The sequence below is a fragment of the Micropterus dolomieu genome, linkage group LG14, assembly GCF_021292245.1.
Source record: "Micropterus dolomieu isolate WLL.071019.BEF.003 ecotype Adirondacks linkage group LG14, ASM2129224v1, whole genome shotgun sequence".
Taxonomy (NCBI): domain Eukaryota; kingdom Metazoa; phylum Chordata; class Actinopteri; order Centrarchiformes; family Centrarchidae; genus Micropterus; species Micropterus dolomieu.
The window spans coordinates 22,890,631-22,916,281 of record NC_060163.1 but is presented as its reverse complement, the minus strand read 5'-3'; the positions used below and the strand labels follow the sequence as shown (position 1 = coordinate 22,916,281).

The 25,651-nt window shown below is 40.1% G+C and overlaps 1 protein-coding gene across 5 annotated transcripts in view; it reads right to left on the bottom strand.

Annotated features, from left to right (window-relative positions):
• tbkbp1 (TBK1 binding protein 1) overlaps positions 1-25,108 on the bottom strand; it is a 58,168-nt gene extending 33,060 nt beyond the window's left edge. For 2 of the 5 annotated variants that reach the window (XR_006828234.1, XM_046069898.1), the window contains exon 1: positions 14,565-14,705. The gene's annotated coding sequence lies outside the window, so the exon portion shown is untranslated. Of the gene's footprint in view, positions 1-10,483; positions 10,692-14,564; positions 14,706-24,747 lie in introns of those variants that run through there. The other 3 variants (XM_046069899.1, XM_046069900.1, XM_046069901.1) reach the window with 3 other exon arrangements.
• Positions 25,109-25,651: the final 543 nt, after the last annotated feature.

The window sequence follows — 25,651 nt, the reverse complement described above, 5'->3', positions numbered from 1 at the left end:
CACTGACATTATATATCCAGATTAATATCCATAGAATATTTAAACATCTCTATTACAGACCAGCTCACATGCTTCAGTAAAGACGGTGCAGTGGCCACTGATAGGAATAAAATAAAGAACAGGGACACAGGAACATCCACCTTGTCTGTGCAGAGAAATTAGGCATTTATCACACATAGACATATACACACACTCACAACTTCTACTAAACTTCCCTTGCCCTATCTCTCACTTGCTCTTTGCTCCTCTATCCAAAATATCCCTCATACAGCCAATCCCCCCTCCTTCCCAGTCACACACTAGCCCTTCTCTGTCCTGGATCTATGGGCTCATTTGCTGAGGCTCTCTGGGCCCCACTGGACTGTAGAAGTGAAAGCGTATGCTTCGCTCACAACCAGCTTCCTGCTTCATTATAGCGATTACCACAAGAACTCATACATTACCTTTGGTAGAGGTCGTTCAACTGAGACTACCTCTCCTACTGTCCTCCTTTTCTTACTTTGTCTCCAGGGATAAAACCTCCCCTCTTCTCCCTCTATGTCACTGTATAAAGTAATGAAAGGGCACTTCTGCCGTCATCAGTGGACCTAGAAAGTCTACAGCCATGAACAGAGTGGGTAACTCTGAGTTGCCATTGTGTTTTTACCTACATTTGGTGGCAATTTTTCATGTTTGAATAAGCTCGCCGAGTAAATTTTTGTAAAAGTCACAACAACAACCTGACGAGGTCAGACCTGCTGACATTTTCTTCCAACACGACTCAAGTCTAAATCGAATGCCATCACATTATTAATGTCAAAGCTACAGCAACATAAGGTTAAATAAAGAGCAATTACATGTGCTTATTTTTCTGCCTTCTTAAGATGAACAATATAAATACAATTAATTTAATAAACTACAAAATAGGCAAATGTGGCAATTTTATGTAGAAATTATTGTTCTCATGTCAGATCAGTCTGCAGGGTTTCACCCTTTTTGACGCATCTTGTCTTGTCTCATCTATTTAGTAGATAATGACCTTCATAATAACCCCAGTCATTAAATATATGGCCTCTGTTGGGTGAAATAGTACCTCCGCTCCTTTCCCCTGAAGGTTAATGTTTTATTTCAGAGACGTTTATTGCTTTTTATGACGTTAGTGGAGATGGTGGCCCACCTCAGCTATAGGTTTATTAAAAAAAGAGGGGAAAACCATCCGTCTTGTTAGACCATTAGTCTCCTTATTTTTCCATCTTTCATTAATAAGAGCTTACAGCATGAATATTCTATAGAAGAACTTTCAGCTTTAGACGACAAAGAATGAGTCCCAACCTAATGTTTTGCCATTTGTAGCTATGGTAGCACCATGACATTTGATACACACATTTAGGATGAATAGTAAAAACTTTTGTGATCCCTTAATTTTTCATCTGGCACCACGATCAGGTTAAAAGTTCAATTTGCACAATACTCTGGTTAATGACTCAAGAATTACACTCACGCTAACGACATTCCCATCAGCCTCAGCTATGTGTTCTAATTAGCAAATGTTAGCATGCTAACACGTTAAACTAAGAACACGTTAAACATAATACCTGCTTAGCGTCAGTGTGTTAGCACGCTGGCGTTAGCATGCTGGCCAAATACACCCTCACACAGCGGCTAGCATGGATGTGGACTCCCAGGGTGTGTTAAAAATCGCATGCCAATGTACTATTCATACAAGTATAACGTCAAATTGAGTATGTAGTGCGTTCCAACTGCACAGTATGTAGATTCTGTGTACACGAGAAATGCCCCCATGTATACTAAATTAGCAAGAATTTCTGAGTGGCATGAGCTTACTGCATATAATCAATCTCCCCGAAATGCATTGCATTTTTTATTCTGTTTCATCACCAAATTCACCAAAGAGTGAATTATGGCAAGAAATCAACTCTGGAGATTTTCAATATTGGCAGTTTAGTGAAAATCTATGGTGAATCAAAAATGTGCTCACACACTTTCGGAACTAAGAAGCTCTACCTGCACCTGATGCACCATGACGGGAACTGCGAGGTAGTTATTATACTGTATATTTAACTTCAAAAGATAAATTGTAATATTGTTAATGCTTTATCCTGTCCTTGATTTAACATGACACACAACATATAACATACAACAGCTGGAGTAAGTCTGAGCAGTGTATTCCACAGGAAGTTAAAAAGAACAAGCTTCATCCTTTTACAAACATTCATAACCCAATCATATTCCAGAGCTGGTGCTTTCTGAAAATACTGCTAATCATGTTTTTTGGATCCTTTTGAGCATTGAAGCAACAGATGATTGTCCTCTCAAGCGGAGATCTGTTTGTGTCAGTTAGCTAATTGTGAATTGCAGTACACTATAATGGTGCAAATCTCTTCTTACAAATGTTACTATTGATACACTCAGTTCTGGTTCCTGCTTTGTGGCGTGGACCTTTCTTTGGTAACAAAGAAGAAAATAAAAGCCCAGTATATAATCATAAGCTGTTGTTTCTTCTCGAATGCCTGCATACAAGGTTCTGTCTGTGTATTTCTGTGTCTCTGTTGTTTCCCAGGGTATAAATATATGAGAGCAGTAGAAATCATGCCAGCTGGGTCAAGGCTGGGTTTTCCGGTGATAACAGAACCAGGATCAAAGAGGAAACTGGGTGAGTGAGTCCCTGCAGTGTGTGATTTTAATGTTGTCTCTTGCATGCGGGAGACCGCTTTCCTTTCTCTCTGCTACTCTGCCTTCCCCCAGCTGTTAATGCATTTCATAATGTTCCTTCCTCTGTGTATCCCAGTCGTACCTTTTCTCTCGTTTTATCCCATCCTTTCTCTGTCCTCTCCTAGCTCTTTATTTTCTCCCACCTCCCTGTCTGGCAGTGTTAAACAGTCCAGCTCTTCTTAGTGCTGCCCTGTGATCCCTACAGGCTGGACGTTTGGCACCTCTGACTCAGACAGTATGTCTGTGAATGGAAAGCCCAGGGCAGAGAGATTGTGTTCCTTTACGCCCTGTGCTCATCTGCCAAATGCTCCCATAATGCCTAGCGATGCTCCGTTGCACCTGTATCCTCTGCTAAAGTCTTCTTTCACATTGAACAAGGCCAGAGCTGGACGGTACGACTCACACTGAGACCCAATTAACATGCCGGCAGGTGGGGTTTGATTGTGTGTCTTTGTGTGAGCAAATGAGTGTGTCTGTGTGGATGTATTGTGTGGCTGAGTGTGGAAATAAGTAAGAGTGTGTGTGTGTCTATGTATGTCAGGGTAAGGACGTAGCAGCAACAGTGGAAGCAGGAGAAATAGTGTGTGTGTGTGTGTGTGTGTGTGTGTATTTATCAAAGAGAGAGACAGGTGCACAAATCCAATGTACTGGATTGGTATCGCCGCTGTGCTCTGACCTTATTAAAAGGATGTCATTATTAAACTAATAAAAACTAAGTGTTGTGAAGTTCTATACAAATATATAATGAACATTTGCCAGTTATAATTAAAAAGTGATGTCTACTTACTGCTGCATGTTACTTTACACAGGAATCATCCCTATCAGTTCAACATAGTGACGTACAGTATACAGATTTTCAACTGACAGAAAAAAAAGACACAATTTCCCGCTCCTATGCTTTCCCTATCTCTTACTCAAGTAGCTATTACACATATTTAAACAATAGCTGGACACCAAACACACAGTATTTACATACCAGATTGATACTGTAAACACACTGTTTTAATCTGTAAGGTTGTATCTTTGGTTGTAGGGTTGTACAATATGACAATATATATTGTTTGACGATAGAAAAACATCTATCTTCAACAATTATGCTCTATTGTTTATTGTGTTGTGTCGCAAATTCCACACTTTACCGTAATATTTCCGCAAGGGGACGGCGCTTTGCATCGCAGTGAAGCTAGTTTTTACATTGGATATGTAAAACTAATATCCAACTTGAAACTAACTTCATCGCGGTGCATGCAGGATAATCAAACCTGGAGCAGAGTGAAGCTAAATCATAACTGGATAATACTGAACAGGAGGACTCAGACCATGCAAGCTAAAACAAGGAGCTCATACCAAAGAGAAGTCTGTTGAGCCACGCAACATTATTCCAGCAGTTCCAGCCATGATGTGTGTGTCAGATAACTTTTAATGACTTGCCCACAGACAATCAGTTTACTTTCTAGATCACCATGACGTGCTTTTGTTGTGATGTTAGCTATAGCAGCAGTAGAACTGTGAGTATTGTAATTTGGAGCTGCTGTGCTGCTCTCAATAGCTTTGCACCAGCAATTAGCAGCAGTTTGCAAACCCACTACTTAGCTAAAGTTAGTCCCATTACTTGCTGTGTCGTTGTTCACTCTCACTATCATGGTATTTATAAAGGGGATTTCTCCAGAATCGCATAAGTTACCCCACCATGATGCAGATAAATATCACGAGTTAATGTTGGAAATTAACTCAGTAATAGTTACTCATGGTATTTTATTGAATTTACAAAAAATGTTCTATATTGGGATATGTGTCGTTATTGGGATATGAAATGGCCTGAATCAGGATATGAATTTTTTGTCATATCGCCCAGCCCTAGTTGGTTGTATGGTTATAGTAGGGGTGGCTGTGGCTCAGGTGGAGTGGTTGTCCACTTATCTGAAGGTCAGTGGTTCGAACCCCAGCTCCCCCAGTCTGCATGTCGATGTATCCTTGGGCAAGATGTTGAAACCGAAAGTGCTCCCGATGGCTGTTTCATCGGTGTGTGAACGCGTGTGAATGTTATCTCCGTTCTGATGAGCAGTTGGCACCTTAGCCTTTGCCATCAGTGTATGAATGTGACATGGTGTAAAAGACTAGAAAGGCGCTGTACAAGTACAGACCATTTAGTAGAGTTGGGCCACCTGGCTCAGAACCAAAACCAACCTCCGCTAACATCCTAAAAATGAATTAACTTTCATAAAATATGAAATTAACCCTCAGGTAAAAACTGAGGTGCTATTTTTTACACCCAAAAGCCATTATGTTCTGTTATCTACTAACTAAAGTATTAATGAGACTAGATTCGTCCAGATCTGGCTAAAATGTTGAAGCCCTGCCACATAGTATGCTTGCCGGGCAGTATAACCAGCTTGACTGATCAGTCAGTGGTGATGATGGACACCCAAGTCTCCTTGGGATAGTGTTGTGGGCAAACATCTCTGATAGCTGTCAGACATGGGTCAAATGGTAATAACAGCATTTGTTTCAGCCTATTTGAAGTACCAAAAGGGAGGTAGGTGCGTTATAGGACAATGTATGTATTCATTTAGCGCCGGTATTCAGAATGACAGAAAAGAAACCAGTCATTTTTGATAGTGTTACAGGGTATTTTTGTCTCTTACCTCAATGTCTGAGAGGTATTTTAATTTTTTACAAAATTGGGTGGTGTGAACCTAAAATAAAACAAATGTACAATAACTTCAAAGTTTAGACAGAGGAAAATGATTTGTGAGCACACCCACTGATCAATATCCTTTTTGGTAACTAGCCTAATTGCTTTAGCTCCAACCTGATGTGATAAAACCCAACCATCTGGTACTCCAGACTGGTACAAACAAATGCCAAGAAACAGTAGCAAATTTTATTTGAGTCAGGTACCTTGAGAAATTGTCATTCTCACCTGCCAGTATATATCAAGTATACAGAGTAACCACCTCCAGTGCCATTTTTTTTGATTAGTCACTACTGTCACTTTCTAATCAATAGGTGCGGTGTAGTTACATAAAGTGTTGAGCCTGTTTCCTGCTCAGACAAACAAATATGTGCAGCTATGAATATGTTGTCTGTATATAACCTATGAGGCATTGGGAGGATATTTTGAAAATTTATGTTCATTAATTACTTAATGTTTTATATTGTAATTTAGTCATTTGTACCAGGGTTATAGCAGGATTTTAGAAACATTGTTGTCAATTAAATTCAACATATTCAAATACAGAGGGGTTAATTCGTAGTTGCAACATCCACCACCATGATAGCTCATTATGTCGAAATGCAAGTGCATTTATCAATTTATAATCAAGATAAACTGACCATCTCTTGATCTTGATCTTGACTGATCCCAAGTCTAAAGGCTATGATGTGAAAACATGGGTTCATCCAATGTACCTCCCTCTTTAATTATTAAGATTTGTCAAATATTACGTTTTTAAATCCCATCCCCATCTCATCCCCAAGATGAGGGCATGTTTCAAAGAGTCTTTTGTATCGTTGGGTATCGTACCTTAATACATTTTAAGAACTATCTGAAATGTAGGCCTATATGTAACAGTAAGTATCGATGTGTCCAGTATCAAAGGTAGGCGTAATGATCAGAGCTTTCTTTATTTAAACTTCTCTTACATTATTTTATAGACTTTATTTTTATATGTTTATTTTCTATGTAACACTGATTTATTGTGCACAGGTTCTGAATTGAATACAAATCTCTAGTCCTTTCAAAATGTATTATGTTTTCTTGTAAACAAAGTTTATGTTTACATTCAGTGTTACTCACCAAAACAAAGTACCAATTGTGTTCATCATAAAACATTTGACTATTTCTTTGAACATTTTGACACATCCATGTTTACTTGCTAGCAGTCTTCTTCTTCCCTTCCTTTTCTGGCACACTGCCGCATGGCTTTGCGCATCACCGCCACCTATTAATCACTGGCATAATGTGAAACCACTGGCAGGAATGTTTATTGTATTGCCTGTTGTGCTTGTATGTGTGTCCTGGTGTATGTTCTGTTTCACAGCGCTGTTAGTGGTCAACATTTCCAGGGGGTCAGTCTAAACATATCAAAGTCAGTCTGTGAAATAGAAATGGCTAAACCCCCCATTTCTGCAGAAAGAAATACAGTGGACATGACCTCAATGGCAGCCAAGCTAATGATTTTTTGCATGATTGCCTGAATCTGCTGGTTTAGACAACAGCCAAATTTTTAATTACAATTCAAGTGCTGACTCTAAAAATGTGTTTGGTTTTTTTTTGTTTTTTTTTTTAATGGCACCAATAAGACACCAATAAGCAGAAATGAAAATTGGGGCCTTGGCGAAAGAAACTAAACTAGCTAAATTAAAAGTTAAATTTAATGAAATTTATAATAAGTAATGTTTAATTGCAGAATAATGTAGTTAACTAATGAAATGCATCTAATAAATACACCAGAATCCTGATATTTTTCTCTGTAAACCAAAGCTCATGCTTTACTTAAAGGCTGAATAACGGCTCAGTGTCATAAAGCTGCTGTTGCTGTGTGGTGTTGAGACATGGTTACCAAGAAGAGACACTATGTACTCTTAAAACACATGTATACTGTGTATACACACACACACACACACACACACACACACACACACACACACACACACACACACACACACACACACTGATCAGCACAAGCCCCTTTCCACGTGCCATTACTGTCCATATCCACAATACACAGCCACGCACACAAACACACACAAACAAAGCACTTATACAGCCTGTCAGTACAGGAGAAAAACACCACCTCTAACAAATGCTGTGCTGTGCCATGCCATACCGCGCCATGATTCATCACTCGGGGAATCAGCCGCGTAGGCAGGCAGGCAGAGTGCTGTGTGTGTGTGTGTTGTGTGTGTGTGTGTGCGTGTGAGTAAGGCAGCTGCCATTCGGGAGATGGATGGCAGGGGCAGGATGGAGACAATGAGCTGTGTTGCCGTATTTTTTTCCCTCCCCTCTCTGTTTTCTGTCTGCTCAATTGCTCTTTTCTCTCTTTCTCCGTACCTCCCCTCATACGTCTTTCCACCAGAGCTATAGCAAACCGTCCTTCCCCTTCTTTTTTCCCCCACCACCCCCTCTTCCCTTCCTCTCTCGCTCTTTTTCTCTGTCTTTCATCCATCTTGGTATTCAGCAGCAAAGTTCATCTCAGCCCCCTCTGAGCGGAGGAAAAAAAAACCTCTATCTTGACTTTGAATGAGAACTTTCCCCACAAAGGACATTAATCTCCTCATTATTACTACAACCAATCCAATACTTGGATTCCTTCGCTGTGAAATCTGAGTCAAAGTCGAGCTAAGCTGCAGCCCAGAGGCAAAGTGTCACGCCCTCTGCCTCTCCCTCTTCTTCATCTTAGCCAGGAGCTTGTCTGTCTGTCTGTCTGTCTCTGTTGTGCTTAATTATAGGAGTGGCATCATCAGGTGTGCAAGATGCAAATCAACTCCAACCTTCACCGCTTTAAATACTCAACTTCAACACCATGCTGCCAGATCGTAAACTCAGCTATAAACCGATCTTGGGCTGGCTCTGCCTCTGTCCCACTCCTGCTCAGTCTGAAATCCATACTGGATCAGTAGAACTCTTCCTGGTTCTCTGGATTCCCTCTGCCGGGATTCCCCCCTGCTCACTCCCCTGCCTTGCCCTGCTCAGCTCCCCGGCTCACATCCCAGCCTCTGGTCTTCTCTGGCCAAGTGACTCGTTTCCTATGCTCGACTATAAAGAAAGGATTGTTAATATATTCTCTGTTCCATCTATTCCTCGCCTCAGCCTCTCACTACTAGTCTCCGTAACTCAAAGACCAGAGAGAAACAGATGGAGAGGACATGATAAGAATTACTGTTTTAGATTGCAATTGAAGCCCAATCTCCTGTTACCAACTTACCTAATTTACCACAGCCACATGTGGTGTACATGCAACACACACATACTTGCTGACAGGGTGAGTGATTTGGATGACTCACGGGCACTAGTGTGTCTCCCAGTGAAACAAAGCCTGTAATTTGGTCTCAGCTGTTACAAAGCACATTAAGAAAGAGTTTGTGATGCTTTCTACTGATGCACAGTTGGCGTGCCAGCAGGCTGTAGTGAAAAATGGCTGCTCAGGACAGATGAGATGCACAGTGTGGCGAAAAGAGAAAGGGAGAGAGCTGTGGGTGTAGTAAGCCTTATAAGAAGTCAGATGGACAAATTTAAAGCGGCACTAATCAATATTTTTATAATGTGATGCTCAGATAAACCCACACCAAGTGGCAGACAGACAAAGTTAGCGATTAACTGGGTGAACATGGTCAAGCATTTAGAGATCAAATGAGGAGGTGGCAGTAACCAAACAGAGCTACAGGAGAGTGAATATTGGACTTAACTACTGGATGTAAATTTCTCATTACAGGCTAAAACATAGGCTAATACAACAGTAGCACACGTAGAGAAGAGTCATTAAGGCAGTGTCAGTAAGTTTGCTAACTAACAGTAGCCACCATAAGCTACTGGTCTTACCCACAGACTGTATATAAGAAATGGATGTAGTCATCGTGACGTCACCCGTTGGTTTGTGGACTGCCGTTTTGAATTCTCGAGTTTGGCCGATAGGTCGCTGCCATGTCGAGTTTTTGCGACCAGGAAGTGCCCGGAAGTGACGATACGGCGGAGCTAACGGCGGTGTGCGGAGCTGGCTAGGTTGCTTAGCTAGGTGCAACTGTAACTCACGTACGAGGGCACGAGTCGGCTCTAGCCTGATTGACAGGTCGCCATGGTGACGACTTGTCAATCATAGACAATCCCGCCCTGAAACATACTCTGCTTTGTGGTCTATTTTAAAATAAATAGGACCATAATTTACTAAATGAACATCATTTTGTATTGAAGAAGACTTGAAACTAGCGACTGAGACCATCAACTCATCAGGAAAGTGTTTACTGGGGTAATTATTCACCTGAGAAGTAGCCTCATTTTCCCATTATTTCTAATGGAGCCGGGCTTCTTTTTGCAACCAGAAGAGTCGCCCCCTGCTGGATTTTCAATAGAATACAGGTTTCAGGGACTTCCGCATCGGCTTCATATTGTGGACTGGATGCTTCCCGCTTGTTCTTACCAGACAAAGTGAGGCTTTCACAGCAAAGTGAGTGTATTGTGTTTCTATTTCTTATGAACTCAACTTTTTATTTGTAAGAGGATACATTTATTTTTTCTTCTTTAAAAAGCGACATAGTCTCGCTTATCATCATTTGTCAATCAAAAATGCAAAGATATCTGTTATATAGTTGAAAATTGAGTAACTTTAGGTTTTGGATTGTTGGTACAACAAAACAAGGGATTTGATGATGTACATAATTAATTGATTGATCTGAAAAATAATGAACACATTGATAATAAAAATACTGTAGCCTTAATTTAGAGCCGAAGCTCTCTGATATCATGTAGCCTACTGTGCAATGGACTTTAATGAAGAGTGCAAAGGGTGGGTCCAGATCATCTGTGGGGTGTGATGATTGTTGTGGTTTATTCATCAAAGGTTTGTAATTACTATACATCCATACATTGTGAAGTGTGGTTCTGGTTTTGTAGTTTTGTTTAGTGATGCTCAACAGAGTTTTCATAACCTCAGGATCAGGTGATGAGGAAGCAAAATGTTACAGCATGCTACGACTTCACAGCCTTGACATGGAAAGCAGTATCAGTCAGATCCCATCAGACACACACACACACACACACACACACACACACCTGTGAGCTTCCGTCCCACGGTGAATTCATACATTAATGCCAGCTAGAGACCATGACAGCAAAAGCAGCACGAATCATTCCAGCGCCAGTGGCCCTGACTCGTACTTGGCTCTCACTCGTGTCTTGTTCCCCCTGCATCTAAAGGCTTGTGTGCTTCACAGAACATCACATCCTCCTCCAATGTGTCTGTTCTGCTGTCATGCGCTGACTAAAAGACAAGATAGTCACACTCACAAACAGCTAAAAATGACTAAAATGAAAAATGATGGTACACAAAAGATGCATGAAATGAAAAATAATGCACACGGAGCTGAAGCTGTTACATAATTATTGTGTTTGATAGTGTATTTATTTATTTTTAGATTTCAATTTCAGCCCCATTCAAAGCAAACTAATTTATCTCAGCTGGAAATGTCTTGAGACACCAGATGCATGGAAAATGCACAAAACAAAAGCATCCATAACACACACACACACACACACACACACACACACACACACACACACACACACACACACACACACACACACACACACACACACACACACAGATGCAACCATAAAATGCAAAGCATAACATGTTTTATGCAGGTAAGGGCTTTACCAAAGAGAGCTGGAGCCTGTGTGTCATATATATAAATCAAATAATTAAAAATATATATATATTATATATGCCATAATGCCATAATATATATGTAAATTGATATAAAATTACCCAAACTATTGCATACTATAGAAACAAAGGTTAATTATAAATCAGGCCTCCTTTTATTTCAAGAAATAAAGATCTATGAGAACCTGCATAAGAAAGAAAATATAACCAAATGTTTAATTGGCTCCTAGTGCTGATATGACAGTCTGTGGATGGTGATTAATTAATTAAGAGCATGCTGCTGCTGCTGCTTGTTGGATGAGTCCAGAGACAAGATGATGTGTGAGGGGGGGGAAAAAAGAGCACTGGCTTGGATCAGAAAGAATATATGATAAACATGAGCAGTACGTTGTCGAAGCAGAGTGTGTGTGCTCATGATGTCTGCACGTGTGTGACATGATCTATACACAATCGACATAGCTCTGCTCATCCAGGTGTCGTTAAAAAAAAAAAAAACCTGGTGTGGGTGTCCTCTGTGTCTGTGTGTGTGCTCTAGTTGCACGTGTGCCTCTTTGTCAAGGCGTTAGTACATTACTTTAATGAAAGCCGCTGTCCTTGGCAAAGGACACAACCACTTAGCCACTGAAGGCCACTCTTGTTTTTCCCAGCCCTCTCTCTCTCTCTCTCTCACACACACACACACACACACACACACACACACACACACACACACACACACACACACACACACACACACACACATGCTGCTGCTGCCGTGTGAGGCTCATCTTCTCACAGAGACTGGAGTGTTAAGAAAGGAGCGTGTGTGAGTATATGTATGTAGACGTGTATGTGTGTGTGTGTGTGTGTGTGTGCGTGCGTGTGTGTGTGTGTGTGTGCGTGTGGCAATCAAAACACGTTAATGGGGATGAGGAAGGAGTAAGGGCCATAGCAAATGTAGTCGTGCAACTGTACTGAGGTCCAAGGGGAAGAGGGGAGGAGTCGGATCCTGGGAAAGAGACTGGAGTAAATCTGAACGTCACATTGGCACAGTTGTGAGTCTGAGAGCTACTTAGACACACAGGCAGAAATACAAGAACACACACAAAATGACTGAGACAACAGTGTGTCGAGAAAACCAATTAGACACAGCGACATTAGGACACGTGTAGACACATTCACATGCACATACGCACACACTGAAATTGTACTATGCTGATTGCTCTAATTCTTTTTTGATACATTACTTTGAGAATTATAAATATGTGTTCAACCCAAATCAACCTTTTTTTTTTTCATTTAACAAAAGAAGCTCTCAAATGTTAAATGTTGTCGAAACACGAACAACTGCACAAGATGTAAAATTGTCTAATGATGGCATAATTTTGATCGAAGAGTAAGAACACATGATAGGAATCTGGTGACTTGAGGCTTCACTTGACAAAATACTAAACGTTTCAAACTCAGCTTTAACTGTAACGCCAATATGTCTCGACTTGACACGGACATTAGGAATTCTTTGATATCATTCACAAGCTCAAAGAATAACACTTACATTATAAAAAAAGTTTGAATGGGGCCACTTTCACTCCCTTACACACATACACACACAGGAGTAAATGCACCAGCAGTCAACACACACTTTCTGTTTGCTAAGAACAAGAAAGAAGTTTGCTAAGAAGTCATGTGCAGCTGCCAGATGTGTGAGAGAAAGGGAAAAAGAAACAGAAACGATGACGAGAGAGAGGGAGAGGGAGAATTTTACTCTAAGAAAGTGACCTTTGGGGGTTGGGGACATGCAACATTTGTGGAAGATAAGGAAAACAACTGCATTTGATTACAGCACAGTTGACAGGATCAACAAAGGTAGAAGAGGGAGAGAATGGAAGAGAAGGAGGGATGAGGCTGGGCTGTGCTTTCTGTTTAGAGGAACATGTAGAAGGGCTGCGTTCAACAGCCAATTATTACACACAGACAAAGGCACAACAACAGACTTGTTCGGGCATCGAATCCATATGTTCCGCTACACGTGTCTGTACACTTCACACATATAGACCTGCACTAGAGAGCATACTCATCGCTAACTGGAGAAACACCACTCATCCACACACAGAGAAAAGCTTGTTCTTTGTCCGTATATAGTAAGCGTCTGAAAACTTGTAACACCACTCCATCTTTTATTGTCTGGCGTGAAATAAAAGATTTATTTAAAAAAGGTCTTGGACTGAAACAGTTTTTGTAACATTGTAAACTCTAGGATGCATTTTCTTTTCATCAAGGTAGTGTATGTGCTATTCTTTCTCTTCAGCTCCTATTCACTAATTTCTAACCTGTAACACTGGGTCTACAATAGTGATAGCACTAAAAGTCAGGAATGTGAAATATGGAGAGAGAACTTTGTTTTTTAGGAGTGCTGTATGAGACATTTTGTCCCAGTGTGGGAAAAGGATGGGGTTAATTATCACTATCATCGTATTGATTTGCACTAGGAACCATGAATTAATTGTCTCTGTCCTTTGCGTACACTTCATCTGGTTATTGGCTTTCAGCACCATGGACAGCAGCCCACACAAGCAACACTACCAAGGCTTTCCTACAGGAAACACAATGTGCTTGTACACATTCTTGGACCCTGAGTACATGTGATACCGTTTGAATGAAACAGAAAAGTCTATTAGTCTGGATTCATGTTGTGGAGTGAGCTGCTTAAATTTTATCTTAATTTTTTGATGTTTAGAAAAACCTTTTCATGACATTATTGTGGATTTTTGGTCTGTCTTGAATGATCTACCTTACCTGGCATACCTGTAGTTTTTGAAGGAACAATTTTTGAAAACACCCGATACTAGCTGACAAATTATTGTCATTAATTGATGTAAAAAATGATTTTTTTTTGAATGAATAAAAATAAATGAATAAATAATGGCTTTTTGAATGTTTTTCATTTCTACAATACAGTACTTATTCTTAATGTTTAGATATGACCTTGACAACAATAGCTAAGCCGTTAATATATTAGCATGTCATGGTTTGTGATTAAATTTGCTTGAAAAATAAACACCGTATGGCATGTACCATTTCGTCACATCACAAACACATAATATGATTTTGGTTCAGACAAAACAATGAACATATACCATATTAGCTCTGTTAGAGGCCAAAACAAAAATATGTTAGCAACATTTCTGAGGTGTATACAGTCACAACAGAAAATATCAATATTACAATTTCAGCTACAGTATATACAGGTTATGTAAGTATTTCCTTTGTAGTCAACGCCTTTTGTTTCAGTCAGTTTGTCTTCGAAAATGTGCTCAGTCCCTGACTGATCTCTCACTTCACTAGTAACTCCAGTTCTTTCTGTGATTTACATCTAGTATCTATCCTTTTTCATTTTGTGTCTGTACTTATGAAGCAGATTCATAAAGTCCTAGAAAAGGTGAAAGATTTTCCCTCAAGTTGAAATATTTGAAACTCGTGTGGATTTACCTTCACCTCAGTCTACAGCTCCTCGGGCACATTCATGCCCACTCGCATCTTTCCATTGCTTTTTATGCCCTGTCTAAAATTTGCCTCACATTTGGTTTGAGGTTTTCCTCCCAGTCCGGTCAACTTTCAAACTAACCATGCTGCTGGTCAAGTTAAAGGTTCCCATCTGGAGTCATGTTTACGTTCAGTCTTTCACTCTAGAATACACGGTGGGTGTTCCTGAGGCCAAACAAACATGTTCAATACATTCCATCCTCATAACACTACAGCAAAACCATCCACTGAATATTTTGAAAGTTTACATGCATGTTTATATCAGCTAGCACTCTTCTTCCTCCCCTCCATTGCCACATTTCTGAGGCCCCATCTACACTACTCCATTTTAGTTTAAAAACGTAGAATTAAAATTCTCCGAATTAAAAGCAATACGATCCCCGTCCACACCAGCGTTTTAGCTGCGTATCAGAGTTGATCTCTGTCTATACTAAAATGACTAAAAACACACATCTAGTGGCCGTTCACGTACACTGGACATGCGCGTGCCAGTATAAACATGAAGCAGATGGTTTATTCCATAGTTGCAGAGGATTTGGCGAAATAATAAAATACTACAGAAGAAGAACCACACCAGATTTTGGTGAGCTGGGACTGTTACTGAATGTAACACAGCAGAAAGCAGACTGGGAGTCATCACAAAGTAAATAAAGTGTTATTTGCACAGTACGAAATGTTTAAAAAAAATCATTGTTTCATTGTTTCTAAAGTCCTCCGTTTTTGCCCGTCTTCACTATAATGCTCTCCGGAGTGTCAAAACGAAAAACGGGGTCGCCCAGCATTTTCATACTTCTCTGTTTTAGGTCTTCGCCATTTTAGTCTGGACGGTAGGTGCAAACGTAGCAAAAGGTCTCAGTTTTAAAACAAAAACACAGTACTGTGAATGGGGCCTTAGGGTTTACACCTACTGTCAATCAGTATAATAGCATCATACTGGGGAATTTGCATAGCTCGCATGTACTGCATTACTGCTCTCTGCAGTCAGCTGGAATGTGTATCATGTCACATGTCCTCCACACGTGTATGCTATAAGAGCACGAGATAAAAACTACACAGGGACCTGCTCATCAAAATATTGCTCTATGGCACCACCAGTGGTCAAGTATTTCAAAGGATACCTTTAAACATGGCTGAAGTCAAAGATACTGCACTGGCTAACAAGCAGTTTTCTAGCTGCTTGTCTGCTAGCAAGAAGCAAGTCCCCTGTGCTTGACCCAGAAAAAACACCATTAAAGACTACGAGGTTGTAAATACAAACCAGCTGGATCTTTTTTTACGAAGTCACTGAAGTAAAGATGTATATAAGTCCACCTCTCCTCTGCTCTGCGAAATAAAAATGATGCAGCACAGAGAATACAAAAGACATAGTGCTTCCTTTCAGTCTTTCTCAGTAGCCTACTTGTCACTCTCTCTGATGCTTGCTGTATTTCAGCTATATATTTATTGGAAATCTATGCGCCGTGCCCAGGCTCTGCTGCAAACACAAAGATAATTTCACAAATGAGATTATCCCTTGTATCCTCTGAGTCATTTTGATGACAGTTAGGTCTGATTCCAGACAAAAGCAGGCTTCTTTGTTCTAAGAAGGGTTTTTTTTCCCAGTGTATGCAATCCATTTCCTTTAATAAAAGCAGAAAAATAGTGTCACAGTGGCAACAGAATTAAAATAGCAAACATTTTCTGAGATGTCAACAATGAGACATGTTCTTACAAAACACTGGTGGGGCATTCTCAGAGTGTGAGTAGATATATTTAGGTGCACCAGAGGGAATTTCGGCAGTCCAGTAACGAGTGACAAGCAAGTGGGTAACCTGGTTTTTCTGAGACACAAAAAGAATCGTGAATCCCTAGTGAGCATGAAGTCTCCAGGCCCAAAACGGACTTTCTACCTCTTTCTTGAACCAGGATATTTCACACACACCGGGTTGTTTCTAGTGTCTATTTTCCTCTCTTTTTACTATCTGTCTACTACTAACTAACTAACTACTACTTTTACTTTAGAGCCCCTCTGTCATGCAGATACTTTTGGCTGCTCTGGTCACACGCACACAGATTACTCTACATTATGCCTCCATGGTCGGCACAGTGCCTTGAGTGGGCAGAGAGAGTGAGTGGTCACATTACACTGCAGTTACATCACATTCCTTCAGTCTCCTAAGCAACCAGGTGTCCTCGAACAACAAAAGCAACACAACTACAACCCTATTATGTCATCCTCCAGTTGTCACACAATGTTCGAGGTTTCACATCAAATGAAAACCACATTCCCCATCATCATAATCTCGCTGCACTGCTGTGAAAAGACTTGGTGGTGTTTGGTGCAGTCAGTGGGGTTGCTCTTGAACAATGAAAACAGCCGGGACAGGGCAGTGGGAGGTGTGAGTGTGTTGTTTCTGAGAGCAGCAAAGCAGAGTTTGGAAAGAGGTGAGGCTTTCTTCCCTGAAAGAATATGGCAAAGTGACTCATCTAAAGCCAAAACTCTGATAGAAAGGAGAGCGTTGATGCAGGTGGGCCGCCCATGGTTTTATCAGAAGCAAGAGAAAAGAGAGAACCGGTGGTCACTGCCTTGGCCCACAGCTATTATACCACAGTTACGTAAAAAAAAAAAAAAAAAAAGTTGGAGAGGTAAGAAGGTATGCCAGAGCATGCCAGAAAAATGTAGCTCCACAACTGCAGTATCTGTCAGCATAATCTTTAAATGTGTGTTCAGACAGAATGCCAACCTAATTGAAAGGCGGCATGATTGCATACTAAGTCAATAGAAAGACATTTATGACCTTGAAGCTCTGTGCGTTACTCCACAACTTAGTCACATTATCACTCTTATCCAGCAGCAGTTTGCATCTTTAAAAGGTAAAAGTATTTCCACAGCGTACAGCTCGTACAGTATAGAAGAGAACAGCAGGGCCATGTTTGTAGTGCTGTTTCATGAAAAGCTGGCTATTTGGGGTGAATCAACATACACTACACAAGCGGTCCAGCAGTCAAATTGGCCCAAATGCTTTCTGTCTGAACACACTTTTCTGTAAAAGCACTTTCTTTCTGATTAATGCCTCCGAATACAGAATTTTTGATCAGGTTTCCCAGGGTTAGGGTTACGAAATTGTATTACTCCTGAAGGGCCGCATTAAAGGAAAACTGGTAAATTACAACTTATTTTTGTAGTTTTCGCCATAATGCCATCATTTCTATCAGTTATGAGTGTCACCACACTATCTAACTGATAGAATAAGCCGCTTTGTTTGGAGGTAAAACTGAATGTGTGAGCACATTGAAATGTCAATAATCCCTCATTGTACAGGAAAACTGCAAACAATTGAGTAATAATTATTGGTTAATATGCACGTTTGTTACAATATTAACGTGTTTTTTTTTGCCTTGTTGAATTTATTTGCAGTCCCAGATCTCAGCTGTTATAACTTTGAACATGAACTTTGTTAATACCCGATTTCATGATGACCCCAACTACAAAAATAAGACCCATTTAACCTTCAGTTCCATAAAAATAAAAATCATTTAAAATCAAGCAATAGGATTCACACTGAATGGCAGCAACATCAAAGAGAAGAGGACATAGTGAAAGCAAAAAATAGTGTGAAAGGTGTGTTTGTGTTTGTTAATGTGCTCCCGCCTCCAGGGTTTTTGACCTTGTTATCTCCTGAAGGTAATGGAGCATCAGCAATGATGTTTCCTTAAATTATCAAAGCTTTGATTTGGCACAGAAACGTCATTCAGTTGTAACCGGTCACACAGTATTTTGCTGAGGCAAAAACCTGATTAAGTGAAATCTAGCTCGTGCTGGATGGACATTACCTCCATGTCCAGTGAGCTGCCTGTCTATCGCCTACTGCTGTTTGCTTATTTTGGGGAGGAGGGCTGGTTAAAAATGAAAGGAGATTGGCACTCTGTGTGCACTTTTATCAACCGTAATTCAAAAAGAGCTTCTCACCTCTGTTTTCATGCCGGTGAGGACATTAATTGGATTTCAGTAGTCAGGATTGCTGTATTGAAAATGATGAAGAGTCACCAGTTGCTGTTTAGCATTTTTTGGAAATGTTCATTACCTCCTGTCTTAGCCCAAAATGATGATTGTTTGCAAAATTCTACTTTACTTGCTGCATTGACGTTATGAAACTAAACATCTGACACAGTCTCTGATTGTAATCTGACTTATTCAAAAGCCAAGCCTAAATGGAAAACTCTGATATACATAAAAGACAGGAGCACATTACCACATCATTCCCTCTTTGTTCTCTCTGTCTCCACCTTCCTTTACCCCTTGTGACCCGTAAAAGCCGTCTATGAATATTCCATCAGCCAGCAGGGCCTCTGCTCTCCTTCTTTATTTAGTGATTCAGTCTGTAAGTAGCTTACATAAACCTCCATATTTATGTGTATGAACATAATCATAGTATAAGTGTTGTAGATTCACAGGGAGAGCAGAGCCAGGGGCAGGACACATTGAAAATGAGTATGAAAAAGTGGCAAAGACATTGGAGGAAATGGAATAGGTTTTGCATAAATTAGCTCTCTGTGAATTATGTCAGCACTGTTTCTAGGCAGGACACTTCCTCAATGTGTGTGTGTGTGTGTGTGTGTGTATTTGGAAATATGTATGCTGCCCACTGGTGATGATGCTGCACAGTGAGATAAATGGCCTCATATTCTCATGTCTGAGCGCAGCGCTCAGGTGCTCAGTGCAAACTACAGCATCATCAAGCTGTAGAGCAGGTTATTAATGCAACTTTAGAGTGCAATATTCCCTGTAAAACGTACTGTAAATTGTGTTACTCTTGCTGTGATGCCACAATTAAACTTTTAAAGTGGAGATAAACTACTAATAACTTTAACCACAAAATAAGCTTAACAAGCAGCATGCCGGTGGGTTGGTTAAATATTGTTCAAATACACAGAATTGTGTCTTATATATTAAATTGTAGTGGAGATACCAGATACCAAATATTATTTTTGAAACTAAGAGTCTACAGCCACATTACAGCTCTGTGAGGATATTGTTAACACCAGCATACAAGCATGCTCATCATGACAATGCTAACATGCAAATGTTTAGCCGTTACAATATGTTACCATGGTCACCATCCTAATTTAGCTTGCTAAGATTAGCTAATTAGCACTAAACACAGTACAGAGGAGGCTGAGTTTAATGCCATTAGTTTTGTTGGTATTTGGTGATAAAACAAAGTGTTGGACAAATTAAATTTTTGGCCTGATGGTGGCAATAGATAAATATTTAGGGGACATTAGTAATAATCCTGAGGGGGACATGAATGAATGTACCACAATTTTAATGGCAATCTGACCAATTGTTGTTGAGATATTTCACTTAACCACAAATGTGAACTTCATGGAGGCACTAAAGGAAAAGTCAAGGTATCACCAAAGTCAGTGGAATTCATTGTCTGGGAAACATGAATGTCTGCACCAAATTCCATAGCAATATATCCATCGTTGTTAAAATCTAAACCAAAGCGGTGGACCGACCAACCATCAGACCAACATTGCCATCCAGATAGCTACTCTACTAGTGTAAAATGATGCCAGAAGACATCAAGAATTTTTGGAGTGTTTGGTTTGATCGTTTCACTCAGTTGAAATGTCATATAGCTTCAGTAAAGAGTTGGAACAGGCAGAATAAAAGGAAGGCTTGGGTTAAAAATAACCACAGTTACCCTGTTTTGTTGGATCATAAACACAATATTGTTATTCTCTCACACCAACTGCCCTCTGGGCTCTGGCATTATTCCCTTTAGATCCATTTCACATAATCATTTCAGTTGAACATTTCATTCAATACTGGTTCATCAGAGGTTTATTCATTTATGCTAAACCTGTGTCCCTGTGACACAGGACAGAACAATCAGTGAAGCTGCCAGAACATCTAATCCAGACTGCGCAACCGTTGTGATCAAGGACACAGACAACCTCAAGTACTCACTGTTTATGCCATCCTGATGCAGCTCATGTACAGTAAACCCTCAGATGAAAAAGGAAATAAAGCACACAGTATTTGAGGTTTTTGAGGGTTTCACAACATAAAAAAATGCTGGTTGCCTTCAGTCTTTCTGATGATTTTTAAACGTTCCAGTGTAATATTATGTCACAGCTGCCTCTACAAAGATTTAAATAAGATGTAGACAAATATGTTTCTTCTTTTCAGTGTTACAGTGTTGCTCTCAACATGTTGACAGGTCTAATTCTCTGATTCTGTCAAAGGGAACAGTCATATAGTGCATGTTCTGGCACGTGAAGAACAATAATGTGACTCGCAAGACTTTCCTACACAACATATGATTGCATTTAATGACAAGGACCTCTCTTGTAAATCATTACTTTTGTCTATCAGGAACGAAGGCAATAGTAGCGTGATGTTATTATTGTACCACCAAACCTCATGGGGGGGTGGGGGGAGGAGGAGGAGGAGGAGGAGGAGGAGGAGGGGTCAAAAAAGCCTGTGACAAGAGACCATTTTTTTATTTCCTGCTGACAAGCAATATTGGTTTCTTTTAACCACTTCCACAATCTTTCCCTCGCCTTAAAGGGAAACTCCACAGATATTACACATCAAAGTCTGTTTTAAGGTCTGGGGAGTAGTACTGTATATGTGAACTAGTTGTATAAAGGCTTTCATGGATCCAGAGGGAGATGCACAAAATCTGATAAATTGCCTCAAGTGATATCACATGAGTCAGCGTCGGTTGGAGATGAAGACTACGACTAAGACCGAGTTTGAAAATGTGTGGAGAATGTGTGAAGTAAGCTGACCTGACCTTTGTAGCCCGGTCCTCATCTCTGCTTGATGCTAGTGGCTTACGAGCATAATGCACCTGAATCTTCTACCAAACTGTCAAGTTGCATTGTGGGTAATGTAGGCACCAGTTTTTGACGAGGAGGAAAAATGCTCACGAATTAACAAGATGACATTGATGGTTCTCCTGCATCAATTGTGATCCACTGTTAACTATATTATTTACATACAGGAATGGCCATATGAATCATGCATAATGGTTTTAGAAGGCAATGACAAATGATATACTTTTCTGTTTAGTTTAGTTTAGACTAAGTGGACTCACAGTGGCACAGTGTTATAATCTGTCTTGAGCGAAGACAGGTTGAACACCTCTAACTTATAGTTTTTAAGTCAGGTACATTTATGTAACACAACATTTATAAATGGTCTAATGCTTGCATTTGACTTTATTTATTTATGATATGGAGATTAAAAAAAGTTACAAAAAAAACATTGCACCATTTGTAAATCTAATTAATGTCATTATTGGCATGTTTGGGAGAAGGATTGTGCTAATGATAAGTGAAAAACAGATTTACATTTACATGCTTGTCAGAATTTAATGTGTAATTTGCAGAAAGACTATTTTAGGGATCTGCAGGGTTCAAAATGTGCCACTAAAAAAGCTGAAATAGACTTCACAATCCACTGCTTTTCTTGACTTTGCAACACCGACAATTTGCAAATGCTTCCTTTTTTTTGTTTAAAGGTTCAGTAGTTTGTAGTTAGATTATTTTGATTTGAATGAGGCCTAATAATGTGTTTGCAGTTGTCTTCTTATAAAATAGATCTACATGGTTTTTTGTAAGGACATGATTTTTCAGATGCAGTATCATTATCCAGAACATTGCGTGCTAACAGCAACTGTTTCAGTTGTAATTCCCATTTGCTTCTGAAAGTTAATTCATTCAACAGAGAAAAACACTTTCTCTGTTCACTCGAAGGTGCCAATTTTCTCAGGGTGAGTGCGTCAGTAAACCCCCTGAATTGTCCATGATCACAGAGCTGAACCAAACATGTTGTAACTGTGACACATTCTCCTGTAAAATGTCTTGATGCCATCAAACAAATTAAAATGAACAAAACCAACCTTGTTGCTACACTGTATTGGACAGGGAGAGTATCTTTAGTATAAGTCTAATATGGTTCAAAACAAAATCAGACTGAGAGGCCATTTCCTCAAGAGAATGAAATCACTGGCATACTCTAACCTCACTTCACAGCACATCATGTTTCAGAAAGCACAGCATCAGCAGCACTCATCAGCACATAACAAAGTACATTATACAACAGCTTTAAGCATGGAGGAGCTTGCTGGGATCCAATTTAAAATTGTGGGGGGGAAACATGATTAACGAGGGCAGAAATACAGAAAAACAAGCCCAGACCCATGAGAGACTTACAACAGTACAGTGGTTCTGTGATTGGTGATTAGCAGGTAGGCTTAAGCCATGATTTACTTCCTTAAATTAACTCCCTCAGACAGGAACCCCTGGGAACTGACAAGTATAAGGGTGGGCTGAATACTTCAAATGAAGTGGTGGTACTCAACTGAAGTCTGAAGACCAGTAAGATCAGGCTCTGCAGATGAAGGGAAAGTGAAAAATAAGGAGTTCTTAATGTAACCTACTGACCCCTCTTATAGGCCACTGCAGAGACACTGACAATGACTGACAGACTGTGGCACGGAGCTAATTATCAGGCCTGTCGGAGCAAGTGAAATAATCAGAGATCTGAATGCCAATACTGCGAGAAATGGTCATGGGTTTTTCGGCATAGGCAGTCCTCTTTCATGGTTAGAACTTTACAGCCTTCCACATGAGAGACCAGTGAGGATGAACCAGGCTGCATTTCAGCACCACGTCTCTGTCCACTCTTAATCCACCCCGGGCTTTCTTTGAGGACAATAACAGGCCCCCTTAAAGCCTCACTTCATACAGGCAGCACTCACCACTTCAGTATAATCTAAAATCTTTAATCTTGATCAGCAAAGCTATATTCACATGTAAGCTCTTCTACTAAAAGGGTATCTTCCATTTTGATCTCATCTTGCATGTATCTATATCCTTAGTCTGATGTGCAGTGCATTTCCAAGCCAGAAATCCTCAAAACATTCTAGCTGCTCTTTTAGCAAATTCTCTTAGACTGTTTTTAGCCGCGTGGTTCTAGGGCAGGCAATGTCAGCCTGTCTGTCAGTCAGTCGTTCCACCGCTTTGCTCAAGACTTGGTTTGCCATGAAATGGTACATATATTCATGGTTTCCAGATGATGTATCGTAAGTAATGATTTCAGTGATCCACCGATTATTCCTCTACTGCCAAGATCAAGTTGACATTTTTGGTTTAAAGTGAAAGAGACAGATTTTAAACACATTTTTCATATTTCTCTACTAGCCTAAAATCTCTAAATGTTCTTAGAAGGATGTAAATGATGGGTTTCATTTTACTTAAAAGTGAGTTTGTAGATTTATATTACTACACTATCAGGCTTGTCTTTTAAACATCTGTAACATTCAAATGCTATCCAAAGGGGAAACTATACAATTTAAGTTCAGCTGTGATGCCAGAAGGCTATGCTGATATATTTATGGGAGTTGGGTCGTTCTTCAGTAATCTAAAACATCATGAGAAGTCCAATTTTAGTTTTACACGAAATTGGCACATTTTCAGCTTAGAAAAATAATTATTGTTGTTAAATAAATATTCTTACCGGGTCTCAAGACGGCAGTTATTTTTGCTGTAGGCTACTAAAAACTGCGTTTGAATATTTATATCATCAGTCTGCCAAGTTTACTATTACAATTCAAATGATATTCCAAGATGGTATAAGCTACAACACCGTGCGAGTTCAGCTGTATGTCTTTTTTTGAAGGCTGCGCTGAGATTTTAAAGGCAGATTTTCTGATTGTTTCTTGTATCTCATTTGGATACTAATATACAGAGAATAAAAGCAGGCCACAGAACAGATGTAGGCTACTTTTGCTGACCGCTTTCCATCGGCACTGAGCTGAAGTTGAAGGCTGCCTGCGGCCAGGGCATCGCTCTGTGGTGTTGATGTTGCCAAAGCGCCGCGCACACGCGTCTCCTTTAAGGAGATGTATACATCAGCTGTGGTTACTGCAAATAAATTGCGCGTACAATAAACAAACACAGCAGATGATGATGTTTGATCTTGATTTCAAAACGAGGCTGAGCTCTGCTGGTGCGATGACTAAAACATGGCTGTGATGCGCTACACTGTTACACATCCAGTTTGCTCTTCAGCACACACTATCCGTCACATGAAAGACAATGCACAGATTGTATAAGGAGAATAACTCACGCGCTCCCTTTGCTAGATCCGTGGATGCCATTGCTCGGAAGAGTGGGTGGACAGAGCACCCCCCAAAAAGCGCTCTGTTTTACAATGTGTTAAGTGCCCGGTAAACGGCTGCTGGCCTCTGCTCCAGTCCTCCTCCTGTGCTCCTGTGGCAGGGACAAGCACGCCTCCTGTAGCTGCTACTGTGCAGGACTGAGCATCATCACATCGCACACCGTGGAGCTCCACTAGTGTGGGATGATGATGTCGCGGGAATAGGAGCGTCAGTCTCTCCTTTTAACGAGAACATCCACGCATGTCTGCTGCTTTAGTCACCCTACATTTTAGAGGGAGAGCCAAGGCAACGGATCTCTCAGCAACCTGCAGAAAAGGTTCATCTATCTAATATTCGTATTTAGACATTTGTCACCTAGATATTCAAATGATAACAAACCCTAGACAAAGTAAGTCCTTACACAGTTACTAAACAGGAGAAGGAATAAGATAAAAGTCGTAGATAAACACACTGGAGAGTATTTATAGCATGAGCTAAATGTAAACAATTCAACAGCTTACATTTAAAGCCACATGGCTATATCCTCTATACATGAAATCTCTTCACACCTTCTGTTTTCCAGGCTGTGAAGAATACGTGTCTGTGGCTATAGCTGGTATAGCTGCCAACCTACATAAAGTGTCAGGGACTGGAAACATCATTTTAAATGCTCTATATTTGACTACTCCTTGGCCTTGACCCTAATTTGGGTCAATGCCCCACTTTTGTGGTGCACATAACCTGTGCCAAGAGTGAGAAATTGTTGTCATTGATATGTCTTTGGTTAGTTTCAGAATGTAATATTTTATGAACTCTTTCTTTATTTTACTAACTAGAAATATTTTATTTCAAATATTGAAAATGATCATATGC